The sequence below is a fragment of the Phragmites australis genome, chromosome 15 (assembly GCF_958298935.1).
Source record: "Phragmites australis chromosome 15, lpPhrAust1.1, whole genome shotgun sequence".
NCBI classification, from domain to species: Eukaryota; Viridiplantae; Streptophyta; class Magnoliopsida; order Poales; family Poaceae; genus Phragmites; species Phragmites australis.
The window spans coordinates 4,655,359-4,668,283 of record NC_084935.1 but is presented as its reverse complement, the minus strand read 5'-3'; the positions used below and the strand labels follow the sequence as shown (position 1 = coordinate 4,668,283).

Here is a 12,925-nt window from a genome sequence, read left to right as displayed (position 1 = left end):
ATTCTGGTTCTGCTCATCATATGGCTTGACATCTTTCTTTGTCTTGCCATTATCATCACTAGGCTTGACCTTGTCTGCCACCACTTTCCTTCCTCCCTTTTCTCACTTCTTATTGCGGTTCTTTTATGCTTTGAAAGAGTTGTGATTGATTTCTAGGACACTACTTATTCCTTGCAGTTGGGATAAGAAGTTCTTGTTTATGACTTCATCATAAACTTTATGAAGCTGCAACATGTCAATCAGTTCCGAATACTCTTGTATTTTGATTGACACTGATTGCGTTCGGATTTTGCCGCATTCGGGTGGAAAATGGAGAGTCTTCTCAACTTTCTCCTCTTATGCGAGCTCTTTCCCACAGAGACACGGAATTGTGCAAATGTGATGCAACACAGAGTTGTACTATCTGATATGCTTGTAGTCACAGAAAACAGAGTTGGATCCATCCTTGCTCTGCAAGAGGTTTGATGGTGTACTTAAGACGTTCAAAACGCTCTTGCAGTGCGTACCATAGTGCCTTAGTGCTGGTCTTTGCCATATACCCATCCTTCAAAGTAGGGAGAGATGGTGGCAGAGAAAATAAAGTGCTTGATCATTCTCATCCTTTGTGGGAACTATTGCACTATTTGTTCCAAGGCCAATGGCAGCGCAGAGCTTTTATCGCTCCAAGTACAATCCGGACATCCGACGCCCAAGTATGATAGTTGCGGTCATCAGCACTCAGCTCAGCGAACTCCTTGTTTGTGATGTCAGCTATCTACATATTTAATAACGCAAGCATTACTACTAGTAAAGTTGCATCATGTTGCTAAATTGGATTACTACAAATTTTCTGATATTTTATATGTTGTTATTTGAATTTTGCTGAATTTAAACGTATAACATGCAATTTAAATAGTAAAAATAACATAGCAATAAATACTACATAATTGCTAAAAACAGATGCAAAATTTAAATTCTAGAGGTACTTTTCTGCAAGAAAAAGTATTCTCAAGGTTTTCTGCAAATTCCATCGGTTTATATGTAAATTTCAGGAGTTGTGTAATTTCCAGAAACCACAGGGTCTAATTTGCAAAAATAGGGCATCTGTATAATTTTTAGAACAACCAGCCTAAACACAAAAAAAATTAGGGATTACGCTCAAATACTTGAAAATCCAGGGGGCTAAATGCAAAAATCAATTTTTCTTTTCTTTTTCTTATTTTTTCTTCGGTTTTTAGCCTCTATCAGGTCAGCCTGCTTACTATTTGGGTCGACCTGGCCCAATTTGGCACACCCACATCTTCTAAACCCTAGTCGCCACTCGGCCCGACGGCGGTCGGCACTTGGCAGTGTGTCGCAAGGAGCGGCACGCGACGACGCTCGTGCGAGAGCGGTGAGCTGCAGCGCCGGCGAGGCGGCGGCGGGCGGTGGTGCGCCGCAGGGCTGGCTAGGCGGCAGCGGTGATGGCTTCGAATGACCGTGGTGGTGCGCTGTGGTGCCAGCTGTGGCTTCGAGCTGAGTGGCTTCTTCGGGCGGCGCATGGTTCAGGCGGCGCGTACGGCGGGCGACCGGCTTCAAGCGACGGCAATTCGGCGACCCGTTGCTTCGGGCGGTCGCACGTGCGAGTGGGTGACGGAGGTACAAAGCCGTTGGCTTCATGTCGGCAGTGTACTCCCCTTTCCCCTTTTTTCTTCTTTCTTTCGATCTTGTGCCGGTGGCCTTCGAGCCACCATGTACGAGAACGTTTGATGTCGGTGGTGGTGCAGCGAGGCCACCGGCTTCATGCCGGCGATGTGTCGTGCACCTCCCCCTTCTTTTTTCCTTTTTCGATCTGTGCATGGAGGGTGGTCACTGGTTTGCTGGCTGGCGACGTGTTCCTTTGTTTTTCGATTTGTGCAGAGACGGCGGCGGCGAGGTGGTGGCTATGGGCCCCACCGGTCGTGTTTGTTGCGATTGGACGTTACAAATTGATTGTACCTTTCAATCCTTGCGAGCGATTAGGGCATATAGGCTAGGCCATAACCTATCCGCTTGACGACGATGTCGATTCAATGCAGATCGGCCACAGCAGATTCGTTTCACTAGCTTGGTCTTTAGTAGAACTTCGGGTGTAGTACAACGATCCCTTAAGAGAATAATTGTGAAGTTACCATAATGTAGGGGAAAACTATTTATTTTTTATTTATCTGTGTTTACAATAAGGGTACTACCTTGTATATGTAGTGCAAAAACTCCTAAGAGATAGAATCAATCTCCAAAAATAAAAACCTATTAAAAAACTAAATAGTGAAGAGGCTATGGAACTCGCCTGCAGAATGTTTTTCTGCATTGAAAAAGCGTGGTTATCGCATTGCAACTACTTGTTTGGGAACTGATTCGGTAGTTTTTTTTTCAATCTTCATCTTATCTATCAATTTCCCTACAACATGAATACTTGTCGAAGTTAGGAAACTATGATCCACATGGATTTCTTATGCTGCATGCCGTTCATTGCACAGTCATGTGTTGCTTTCAGTGAAAAGCAGCAGCTATGTTTAAACTAAAGGAAAAAGAACATTTTTGGTGACTTAAATATATATATATAAGATGCATTTATTATGGAACATATTTTCTTTCAAACTATGTGTTGTCCGTATGTTGTAAAAGTCTTCAAATTGCGGACTGAGATCCTCTGTATTGGAGAAGCCAATGCAGAGAGGCTACTACGCTCTGCATTAAGGTGAACGTGCATCGTCCGATCAAAAACGGAGAGCCCGATCAAAAACGCTCACATCCCTGTTGCTACAGTTACTACAGTAGTACCAATTAATTAATGCAGGTTACTGTAGCTATTGACTCATTGTACTGTCCATACAGTGATTCTCTGCATTACGCAATTAAGGCAGAGGGTCCGGGTCCTCGAATTGGGAGACCAACGATCTATAGCCACCAATTTTGTTGACATCTGTCTGATACTCTGAATCTCTGATCCTCATTATCTACTTGAGGTTACCCAGAATATGAATTCGGGTGTATCGCCAATGAATATTTGTACTGAAAATTTAAATTGAAGATATATGTTTCAATCATACATCATCAGGATTTAACCTTTCTCATCGAAAAGTTCTCTATTATCCACTGATATAAGTAATATGGTTGAATGAATAATTATGTTATGAATGGTTTGTAGGTTTCTGTGTATGACATGGATTGGTCCCATCCAACGGCTATTGTTGTGGGCAACGAGCTTAGGTAGGGGCTGTCCCTCCTATCCATATATGTACCTTTTGTTTTAATCATGCTATTGTTAGTGTCAGAAATATTTGAATGAAGAAGTCAGTATAGGATGTGCTTTCTTTTGTATTTTCTTACTATTCCATTTCTAATTAGATGAAAAAATATTTTTTATTCTTAAATCTGCTTACCAGCTTTGCAATGAGGTATTTGAATCTCTCCTCTTGCAAGAGGAGTGGCGTATGTTGTCCGGTGAATAGACTAGATTTAATGCCATGAATGGGTTATTTTACTTATATAGACTATATGCCCGTTCATTGCAACGGGTGCCAAAATTTTATTAAACAAAAGTGACTTAACACACATACTCCGAGAGGGCGGAGGTCTTGTTCTGTGGCGGCGGTGAAGACTGGATCAGAAGCACAGCAAGGCTTCCACACAACTCTGATGATCTCGCGGTGTACGGCAAAGCATGACAGCGATAAAGTTTGATGGTGGCGGGTCGGTGTAGCAACAAAGCTTCGCACGCGGCCGGCAAAAATTGATCCCCTAGACCGGCCGGCTTCCCCTCTATATATAGGTTGCGGATGAGAAGATGGGGAGAGGAGATAAAATAGGAGAAAAGATCTCAACCAAAAAATGATAGAATCCCCGTAAGAGATAAAGACTAAATTACCAAGAAAACCATGCAAAAGAGTGGCTAATAAGGTTCTATGCTTTATATGTCTGCAATCTCTATATGACCAAAAGAATTCATTGTTATTGCTTCAAACATAACCTCAAGTGGCCATATTCATGATCAATAAAGTTACTTTTCTGTTTACCAAAAAAAAAAAAAAATCAATTGCAGCTATGTGTATAGACTTACTTACAAATACTTCGGACCACACGAATCGCTGCAATCAATAGCCTTCCCCATTAACCAAAGGGTACTCCCACACTATCCAAGACACATGATATGCCAGAGTAAGAAAGGCTAACACTAATCACTTAATACGAGTACTACATGCTAGAATAGACCTTAGGAACATATGGAATAAGCTTCAATCTGCTGATTTGAAAAATCATAGTCACTATCAGTGAAATGCTAAATCACTTGATCATGAATATCTTACTTACCTGTAACCTATCTTTTCAGAGGCAAACCGTCGAGCACTGATGTGCATGCCTCCCATTGCATTTCTGCTGTTGATAAGCCGTGTGCACTGTGTCACCACTACCATCGAGGCATGCATACTCTTGGTACGGAACCATTGAAGAGGAAAGGAATGCAGGAGGGAAGGACATAGAGGTGGAGTCAGCACCACGATGGTCAGAGGCGGCTACGCAGTTGTCGGTGCATCAGGAACTGGGGGTCCCCGAATCTCGAGGCCAGGCCAGCAATCTACCACATGGCACCATTCCGCAAAGTCTCTCCCGCAAGGTGAAAAAGATCGAGTCTCGGGAGGGGGCGCTCGGGGCCACAGTCGGTGGCCCCCGAGTACCCCAATTCCCCGATGATCCACGAAATCTAAGTACCGGGAAGAAAGTGCTCGGGAAGGTGTACAGTGACCTCCGAGCACCCTAGTCCCCCGACGACTAGGAGAGCTAAGTACCGGGAGAAACATGCTCGGGGCCGCTAGCGGTGGCCCCTGGGCACCCAAGTATCCTGAGGACCCACCGAAGGAAGTTCCGGAAGAGAGTGCTTGGGGCTGCGTGCAGCAGCCCCCGAGCACTCGGTTCCCTGAGGATCCGTACAAGTGTGCCCGGGAGAGAGTGCTCGGGGAGGTGAACAGTACCCCCGAGCACTCGGTTCCCCGAGGACAAGAAAGGGCATTCTCGGGAGAGAGTGCTCGGGGAGGTGAACAGTGACTCCCGAGCACTCGGTTCCCCGACGACCCAGAAAGCCCCCTGGCAGTGGCACCCGATGGGCCCACCGATGAGGTGTCAGCCAGTCAAAGGCTCGAGGCCGCATTTAAAGAGCATGCGTGGCCTGTCACCTCCAACTGCTCCCGCCACGCTCAGCGTCAGTTCCTGCCATGTTCTGGCAGAGGGGTGTGGGGTTATTAATTGCACGGGTCCCATCCCGTGCCATCCGGCCCGTCTCGGGATAACGTCGTAAGGGTCGAGGCGTTCCGTCTGCCGCGCTGCTGTGGCAGGGGAACAAGACAGGGCGGGCACGCCGGCCGCTCTGCAGCTGCCCGGTGGGCCCTCTCCATGGCGCCTGTTGCCAGTGCATTTATGGTGACGGATGACCGGGCATGCGACGCATTTTCCACCCCCGGTCACTTCGCCCAGAGGAAATGATGACGCCCTTTCCATTTATGGTGTCTCGGAACTCGTGCTCCCCCTCCCGTTCGGGGCACGCTGCTGCCGGCGGGTATTTAAAGCAGCCGGCGGTACGGAAGGAAAGGTCAGGCCAAAAAAGAAAGAAGAGAGCTCAGTAGTGTGGAAAAACACAGCACCAGAGAAACAACGGCTGAGAAGTGAACAACACGAGACAGGCTAAAGAACAAAGAGCCCCAGGCTCTAAGATAGACCAACATTCTTGTAAACAGCAACATCCTTGAGGGACTTCCTCAGGGCATTTATAGTATCTATACAGGAGTAGGGTGTTACGCCCCCGTGCGGCCCGAACCTGTCTAAACTCCAATGCATTTACTCCTTTCCGCATTAGATCACCCCGCACCGTCGGCCATCGTATTCATACCCATTTATTTCTCAGGCGAACATATTCAGGATCATCCCCCCGGCCGAATCTCTAAAAAGGGGTCCCCCAGGATCCCTACGACAGGAGTTCACCCTCCGACAGCTGGCGCGCCAGGTAGGGGGGAAGCATCCCTGAATCTGTTTGTTTGTTTTCTTCCGCAGAAAAAAAATGGCCGATTGTCATCGCCTCCAGCGTTCCGGCTCCAGTTCCAGCGGGGAAATGCAGCCCCTCACACAGGAGGCCCCAGTCGCTGCTGCATCCCAGCAGCAGCCACGACCTGCACGCGCGGCATTCCCCTCCCAAGGGGACCAGGGCGTTGGGCCCAGCATGGCCGCCGCCGCCGTCGCCGGTGCACCATCCGACCCCTAGCCGGTGGTCGAAACTCCCGCCGCCAGGTCCGCGTCTGGACAGCACCGGGCGCCTCTCCGGCGTAGACTCGCCTTCGACGAGGCCAGCCCCGGGAGCGCGCTGCTTGCAGCACACGCTCTCCTCAGGCATCCACTAGTCCAGGCGGCGGGGGAAACCCCGGAGGGCCGCTGGCTCCAGGAAGTCGCTGCCCTGGTCGGCACTGCCCGCCGCCAGGTGCTGGTCGAGAGTTCTCGCGCCACCACCCAGCGTGGCGCCGCTAGGACCGGCCCATCGTCGGGTGGCGTTCGCGCTAGCCGAGGGGCCTCCAGGCGGAGCGCCGCCCCCTGGCCGCTTCCGGAACTCGAGACCTCCGCTTGCACCTCAATGAGCGGAGGGACATCGAAGACGCGCGCGTCACCCTCGAGCGCCAGCGGGAGACCCGATAGGAGGCTGAAGCTGAGGACTAGGCTTCCTCCTTGCCGGCCCATGACCGCCGGGGCTCCCCGGCTTGCCGGCGTTCACCGCTCAAGGGTGCTGCCCGCGCTGCAGGGTACGGCACCTGGTGTCGTGCCTTCGCCAGTGAGCTCCGCCGGGTCAAATGGCCCACCAAGTTCCTCCCCAAGCTGCCAGAGAAGTACGACGGGTCCATCGACCCCGTCGAGTTCCTCCAGATATACACCACCACTGTTCAGGCGGCTGGTGGCAGCGAAAAGGTGATGGCTAACTACTTTCATGTTGCCTTGAGGGGCTCTGCCCGCTCTTGGCTTATGAACTTACTCCCAGGGTCTATCAGCTCCTGGGATGATCTTTGCCACCAGTTCGTGGCTAATTTTTCAGCGCTTCAACCAGGTCCGCAACACCATCCCGCGGATAACCCCCCACGCTGTCATTATCGCTTTCCGGCAGGGCGTCCGCGACGAGCGGATGCTCGAGAAGCTAGGCACGCACGAGGTCGAGACCACCGCGGAACTTTTCGCGCTGGCCGACAAGTGCGCGAAGGCGGCGGAAGCTAGGGCTTGGCACGTTCCGCGCCTTGAGCACCCCGCCGCCGCTCAACCAGGTCCTTCCCGCTCCGACAGGCGGGAAAAGAAAAAGAGAAGGAGGCGCGAGGCCATCCCCGTCGAGCCGGCCCAGGGCCCCGCCCGTAGGCCGGCCCAAGAGCCCGACCGCCAGCAAGCACGCCGGGCGACCGCCGACAGACGGCCTGCGCCCGCGAGAGCCCCGGCCCGAGCCCCTCCTAGGGCTCCGGCTTCCGCAAGGGCTCCGGCTCCCGCCAGGGCTCCCGCTCCGGCAAGGGCCCCCGCTCCTGCGGGGCCCGAGCCAGGGAAGGGGTGCCCGATCCACCAGACCAGATGGTATGACCTCACAGAGTGCCGCACGGTCAAGGGTCTCGTCGAGCAGCACCAAAGGGAGCACGACGAGCTCCGCGGGGGTTTGCGACGATGAAGCTGCCCCCAACAACACAGAACTCGGCTTCCAAGAGCCTGAGCACACCGTTGCCTTCATCGACGAAGGCGTGTACACGCCCTCCTCCCGCCGTAGTGTCAAAATCATGCGGCGTGAGGTGTGCTCGGCGACCCCGAGTGAAGAGGCCGCGAGGCCTCTGAAGTGGTCGGGTGCACCGATCACGTTCAGCTTAGCCGACCACCCTGCCAGTACTGCAGGCGTGGGGCGACTACCCCTGGTAGTGTCCCCCACCATCTGCAACGTGAAGGTCAGCAGGGTGCTGATCGACGGGGGAGAAGATCTTAACCTCCTCTCCAAGGAGGCTTTCGAGAAGCTGTAGGTGCCTTCTAGGCGCCTAAAGCCGTCGCTCCCGTTTTACGGGGTGACGCTCGGGCACTCCCTGCCCCTCGGGCAGGTCGAGTTGCCCGTGACATTCGGGAGCCGGGATAACTTCCGGACGGAGAACGTCATCTTCGATGTCGTGGAGCTCCCCCTCCCCTACAATGCCATCCTCAGGCGCCCGGTGCTCGCTCGGTTCATGGTGGTCACGCACTACGCGTACCTCACGGTCAAGATGCCGGGCCCAGCGGGCCCCATCTCCGTGTCCGCCGAGACCAGCAGCGCCGCCTCCTGCACCGAGCAGTTATATTCGGCCTTGATCTCAGCCCGAGCCGAGGTCGAAGGTCGTCCAGGGGGCCTGGGACCCTCTACATCCAAACCCTGACTCGCTGCCGACGCCTCCGTTCCTACGAAGGAGGTCGTGGTGGGTGAAGGCACCTCCCAGGTCATCCGAATCGGCGGTGACTTGGACGGTAAATAGGAAAGCGCGCTCGTCGCCTTCCTCCGGGCTAACGTCGACGTGTTTGCATGGCAACCGTCTGATATGCCCGAGATCCCTAGGGAGGTGATCAAGCACCACCTGGCTGTGCGTCCGGACGCACGCCCGGTGAAACAGAAGGTCCGGCGGCATGCGCCCGAGCGCCAGGAGTTCATCCGGGAGCAGGTTAGCAGGCTCCTTGACGCCGGATTTATTCGAGAGGTCCTCCACCCCGAGTGGTTGGCAAACCCAGTTATCGTGCCGAAGGCCAACGGCAAGCTCCGCATGTGCGTGGACTACACCGATCTAAACAAGGCTTGCCCCAAAGATCCTTTTTCTTTGCCCCGCATAGATCAAATTGTAGATGCAACCGCGGGATGTGATCTTTTGTGTTTTTTAGATGCAAACTCTGGTTATCACCAGATTCGCATGGCCGTAGAGGATGAAGAAAAAACTGCTTTTACCACTCCGGTGGGGATTTATTGCTATGTGTCGATGCCTTTTGGTTTGCGCAACGCTGGGTCTTTTTTCCAGCACGCTATCCGCATCACCCTTGATTCGCAGGTTGGCCGCAACATCGAGGCCTACATCGACGATCTCGTGGTCAAGTCCCAAGACCGCGCCACCCTGCTCGAAGACCTTGCCAAGACTTTCAATAGTCTCTGCACTACCCGCCTGAAGCTCAACCCCGAGAAATGTGTCTTTGGGGTACCTGCGGGCAAGCTTCTCGGTTTCTTGGTTTCCAGCCGAGGGATCGAGGCCAATCCAGAGAAGATCCGGGCCATCGAGCAGATACGACCCCCGGCTCGACTCAAGGAGGTTTAGCGTCTCGCCGGCTGCATGGCGGCCCTCGGGTGCTTCATCTCCAAACTTGGGGAGCGGGGGCTCCCCCTCTTCAAGCTTCTGAAGAAGACCGGTCGTTTCGACTGGACGTCGGAGGCCGAGCAGGCCTTCCGCGATCTGAAGAAGTATCTCACCTCACCACCCGTGTTGGTGGCCTCGTCCGAGGGCGAGCCACTGCTACTCTACGTGTCGGCCACTCCTCAGGTCGTAAGCAAGGTGCTGGTGGTGGAGCGGGATGAGTGCACGGGGTCAGGTGCTGGGTCCCAGCTCCCGGCCGCCCCCGAGCACTCCCTCGTCCTCGCGGCTCCCCCCCGAGCAGGGGGTCGAGCCCGAGCACTTGGCTCCCCCCGAGCAGGGGGTCGAGCCTGAGCACTCGGTTCCCCCCGAGCAGGGGGTCGAATCCGAGCACTTGGCTCTTCCCGACCAGGGAGTAGATGACGCCCTTTCCATTTATGGTGTCTCGGAACTCGTGCTCCCCCTCCCGTTCGGGGCACGCTACTACCGGCGGGTATTTAAAGCAGCCGGCGGCACAGAAGGAAAGGTCAGGCCAAAAGAGAAAGAAGAGAGCTCAGTAGTATGGAAAAACACAGCACCAGAGAAACAACGGCTGAGAAGTGAACAACACGAGACAGGTTGAAGAACAAAGAGCCCCAGGCTCTAAGATAGACCAACATTCTTGTAACCAGCAACATCCTTGAGGGACTTCCTCAGGGCATTTATAGTATCCATATAGGAGTAGGGTGTTACGCCCCCGTACGGCCCGAACTTGTCTAAACTCCAGTACATTTACTCCTTTCCGCATTAGATCACCCCGCACCGCCGGCCATCGCATTCATACCCATTTATTTCTCTGGCGAACATATTCAGGATCATCCTCCGGCCGAATCTCTAAAAAGGGGTCCCCCATGATCCCTGCGATAGGAGTTCACCCTCCGACAGCAGTCGAGGGAGGAGGTGTTTGTGGCTGAAGGAGGATGAGGTGGTGGCGTGGCGCAGCAGACGACCGAAGAATGGAGGTGGCAACGGCACACAAATGGGGATTAAAGGCATTGGAGGCAAAGGATAGCAGCGGCGGCATGCTGACAACGCACCGGTAGTGCAGACGCTCACATGCAGTTGGAGGTTGTGGAGGAGGAAGTTGCGGATGATCTCGGTCTCGACGTTCATGAGGAAGGCGAGTGCAGATGACACAAAGTCCCTGATGACGACCTGGTCGTAGTTGAGCCTCTCCGTGCACTTGTGGTCCTCCGCCGCCACTGTCCCCGCCGGCGCACCATAGTAGCTGACGACTGCCCCCCACAGCAGCCTCCACGCCTCCCTCTCCGTCTCTTCCCTCACGGGCGCTGCCAGCCTCCGCGTCCTCTTTCTCCACAGGCGGGGTCTCGAGGGGGAACGTGTCTGGGGAGCTTGCTAGATACGGCGGCGCGGGGGTTGGAGGAGATGGGGATGGGGTGGGGGAGGATGCGGGGCTGGTTTGTGAGGTGAGTTGGGAGGCCAAAGAGGCGAGGAATGGAAGGCGGCCGCCGTGCGAGTTGCCACCCACTAGAAAACGGGGAGTGGAACATGACGGGGCACGAGCACGAACATCCGATCGGGAGAACGAACGAGGGGGTGGACGGACCGAGAACGGGCAGAGGAATCTAACGGACGGAACATGTCTGACGTCTTTTTTAAGTAGGAGAGATATATATCTTGATACGTATTCTATTTATACTTCAATGTGGAAAGAAGTATGATGACTTCATGCCTTGAAAAGTTCATACAAATTGAAAAAAATATCACACTTGTTTAGGCATTTCTGTTCCATCATGATGTGTGTGGATTAACTGATACATTAATGTTACATCCTGTAGTTGTAGTTGGTACTAACTAATTCTTCGGTGGCAGGGGTATTAGCGATGATGCTCTGAAGTTGTCAGACTTGCACTGTAGTGTTCCTATGAAAGGCATGGTGGATTCATTTAATGTATCTGTTGCAGCTGGAATCCTCATGCACCATGCTGTTTGTGATAGAGTTTCCCGCCTTGTTAGTGCACTCTCTTCAGTCGTGATGTCATTATATCTCAAATAAAACTTGATAGCCCCAACATCATATATTAAAATTCCTTCTGTCGTCATATGCTACTGCTACCTCTGAGTTTCAGCCAAGAGAAAGCAGCTATTATTGGTTGTTTTCCACTGAACCTTATGGAAATCACAAGGATGATACTTATAGCACTATTACCAAGGGCATGTTTAGTTTCGCTTTAATTTGTTTTTATCATTGATAAACTTATACTAAAGCCAAACTGTTTCTTACTTTTGAATTTAATTCTAAGTTGAATAGGTCGTTTAAGATAAGTCGAATCTTGCAGAGAGCAGCCTCAAGAGTTTATTCAGATCCACTTATGGATCGTGGATCGTATCTCATAAACTAGATTAGTGCCTGTAGGTGTAAAACTCGATAAGCTGGCTCTTGCATTAGCCAAAAATAACACAAACCAAAGCTACCAAATTTAGTATGTATCCGTGGTTTCACCTGGACTGTAAAAATTGACCTAACATATAAAAACCAGTGGAATTTTAACAAATTTGCCAAGCTTCTGTTTATGGCCTGATGAATGGATGGTTTTATTGTCACCTTTCGACGCACTGATGGATTTTAAACTGACCTGAATGAACTTTTTTCTCTCGAAAAGTGTGGAAACTTGTATCACATTTTTTTTCTGTCCATGCTGCTAAAAGTACTTTCAAATGAGGCAATTGTGGATTAAGATCTGCTTTTAAGCTAAATTTGAACTGCCAGCATCATATCTTACCTGCTTGCAGAGTTCTATTTGCGCCATAGGGAGAGCACAGCTAGCATAGTTCATGAATATGTCAAAAGGAAGGCAGAAAATTTTATTGCCAGACTTTGAGAACACCTTGATTAGTACTAAGGAGAACTGAAGAAACATGCATATCCTAGGCAATCAAGCTGACTGATTTGTTTGGCAATTGGATGTGTCGGCTTATCCGGTGCATTTTTTAACAAAAGATCAGTTGGTAAGTCATTTGACCATTTACGTTGAACAATTTTCTTGTGCTCATCTTGGCTAATGTTTCTACCACACAGTAATCTGAGTTGTGATTTTCTAAATTTTGTATGAAGGCTATTTTCCTGGAAATTAACCATTTGGCTGCTGGGCCTTCAAGTATTGCAAGATGATGATTCAAATAGAACTGCTGGCAAGATTACGATCCAACCCATCGCCGAGAGTATTGCCGCTCCAATGACGTTGCTTATTGCTCCGAATTAGATGTTGGTTCGGTATGCTGTAATGTATCCTTCCCCTCAGACACTGTCACAATGTTGGCAATGCAAGTTTTCAAATTTGGAAAAGGCATATATTGGGAAAAATAGATTAGGCTGAGAATACTAAGTTGGTTGACGATCGCTATTAAAGGCCCCTTCGGAGCCTTCGATCTCCGAACTCTTAGCAGGAGATCTGGCTCCCGGAGGCTACGGACCACTTCGGACCACCCCTTCGGCACGTACGTAGCCTTCTAAAACTCGAAGCTACAGCAAGTTCCTACAGAGCCTTCGGCCTCCGAACTCCCAACAGGAGGCC

At 51.5% G+C, this 12,925-nt stretch overlaps 1 long non-coding RNA gene and 1 pseudogene across 1 annotated transcript; one reads left to right on the top strand and one right to left on the bottom strand.

Moving 5' to 3' along the window:
* The first annotated feature begins 2,273 nt into the window (after positions 1-2,273).
* Positions 2,274-11,346, top strand: LOC133892061 (uncharacterized). Its single transcript, XR_009904348.1, has 3 exons — positions 2,274-2,358; positions 3,149-3,210; positions 11,223-11,346. It is a non-coding gene; the product is annotated as an uncharacterized LOC133892061 (long non-coding RNA).
* LOC133892930 (alkaline/neutral invertase C, mitochondrial-like) lies at positions 9,904-10,991 on the bottom strand (annotated as a pseudogene).
* Positions 11,347-12,925: the final 1,579 nt, after the last annotated feature.